Source organism: Malus domestica, chromosome 10 (assembly GCF_042453785.1).
Source record: "Malus domestica chromosome 10, GDT2T_hap1".
Classification (NCBI taxonomy): Eukaryota; Viridiplantae; Streptophyta; class Magnoliopsida; order Rosales; family Rosaceae; genus Malus; species Malus domestica.
Window position 1 is genome coordinate 35,205,048 of NC_091670.1, and position 2,293 is coordinate 35,207,340.

Below are 2,293 nucleotides of genomic sequence, written 5' to 3' on the forward strand. Positions count from 1 at the left end.
ACCAAGCAGATTACACAAACTCATGTTGAAAAATAAATGATTTATGGTTTCATGATTGTTGTTGACAAATTGGAACCAGAAGAAGGCCTCAATGTGACAATGCTGTAGTTGATACTTAATGTGACAATGTTGTAGTTGATTCTCAATTGAAAGCTTATGAAATTATCCTCCAAACGAAAATGGAGTAGCAGAATGAGATAAACGGATGCTAAATAATAGAAGCCCAATTCTTAATAGAAAAACCAAAAACGAACAGTTTCATAACATAGATATGCTTACTACCCCCATTATTTATCAAAATATGTCATTTAGCAGCGCGGTCCGAATCACCTCAAAATCCACTGTACCAATTTAGGCTGAGGGACAGACATTGGCCCCCAAAAGAAAAAGTAAAACAGCATGACCCATTTTACACATCTATATTATAGGGTTTGCATGGATCCCTGTAGGCTGTATCTCGTTGTTTGCCTGAAAATCCATGGAGGAAATTTTCACAATGTTTGCGGCAATGCTGTCAGCCATATTCACTCTCATGGTCGACTCGTTTCCCATGGGTTGTTGTAAGAAACGTAGTTCCCAGCTTAATGTGTCAGCCAGTACTAATCACGAACGTGCTAAAGAAGGTCACGGTGCGCAAATGGGGTGATCGTTGAAAGTGGACAGCAATTGTTATGCTAACATGTTGTGACTTAGGTAAACGTTCTCTTATCAAACAGTCTGTAAAGTATGGTATCCATGAACAATAACTGATCAAACTAATTTTTGTCCCTTTTAGTAGGTACTAGAATTGGGGATTTTGTTTAATTCAGTAGTGATTGGACTCTCAATGGGAGCTTCAGATAATCTACGCACAATTTAAACCGCTAATTATCGCTCTCTGTAACATTACTAGCTTTAACGATTTCACCATGAGTTGCAGGCAGGATACAAGATGAAGATGAAAGCTACAGTGGTGTTCTTTTCATGCACAACTCTTCTTGGCATTGCTCTACGGATAGGCCTCTCCAGAGTGTACGGTGAGAGACTAATCCCAATCCCACAGCTCTGATCGTGGTAGGACTATTGAACGCTTCATCAGCTGGCCTGCTCAAATATGTGGCATTGGTGGATTTGCTAGCATCTGATTTTTTGAGCCCTTAATTGCAAGGCAACATAAAACTTCAGTTATGGGCTTATGCGGCAGTTCTCTCAGGTGCTGGAGGCATGTCCTTGTTGGCTAAATGGGCCTAGAAAACTGCATTTGCAAAGTCATACCCTGCTGTTAGTGGTGTTATTTAGGAATGTAAATTCAAACTGTTAAACTCGATAACCGTGAATAACCATCCAAATGAAATGGATTTGGGAATGAAAATTTGATTATATTTCAGATATGGTGAAAACCCAAAAATATCATTCTGTTATGGTTACGGTATGGTTATAGGGGTCCCTGATTCTCATATGTCCCCAAAACCGATCCGAATAATACATATTATATATATATATATATATATATATATATAATATTTTACATATAATAAATATAGTATTGTATAATACATATGCATATTCACCAAACCCATTACTTCAAGAATTACAAAAGTTGCATTTGTGAGAAAGTTCAGAAGTTTTGAATCAAAACCAATAAAAATCCAATGGTGCATATGGGAGAGATCAAACATAAGCCAACATCATCAATGGATCTATTATATTATAATGACAAAATTAGTATCTATTATATTATAATGCCTCAATTGAACAAATATATTTTTGGTATTGAAGAAGATGAATATAACTGTTAACCGATGGGGAATCCGTTACCTGGTGGGTATGGTTATGGATAATCCCCAATGGTTAATTTGCCGTTATGGATATTATTAATTTTCGTGGTTATGGAGATGGATATAGCATTTCCGTTCCCAAACCGAACCGTTGCCATCCCTAGTGTCATTCCACTCGCAAAGGCTTTTTAGCCCCTTCCAGAAATGAAACTTAATTAAGTGCCCACCAGCAATAGTTGCAGCTAGAGCAGCCCTATCGCAAACTGCGTTTGCAAAGAATCTTCGGCCGCAATCCCTTCTGGCAAAAGTACTTGTAATCGAGTCAATGGGCATGGCATCCAATGTTCCTTTAGGGATATGTAGAGAGCACACCAAAATATTCTCGCTATCTTAGGTCGCTGCTGTGCATGCAGGTGTGCCATTCATAGCCATGCTCGCAGCGGAGAAATATTTTTTTTTTAAGAATTGGTTACTATGTTAAAAGTTATGATTTTAGTGTGAATTCTATAAATGCCCATCCTCGGCAAAAATGCTTT

At 37.9% G+C, this 2,293-nt stretch overlaps 1 long non-coding RNA gene across 1 annotated transcript; it reads left to right on the plus strand.

Moving 5' to 3' along the window:
- The first annotated feature begins 360 nt into the window (after positions 1–360).
- LOC103446047 (uncharacterized) lies at positions 361–1,366 on the plus strand. The gene is made up of 2 exons (XR_530841.4): positions 361–693; positions 920–1,366. It is a non-coding gene; the product is annotated as an uncharacterized lncRNA (long non-coding RNA).
- The last annotated feature ends 927 nt before the right edge of the window (positions 1,367–2,293 follow it).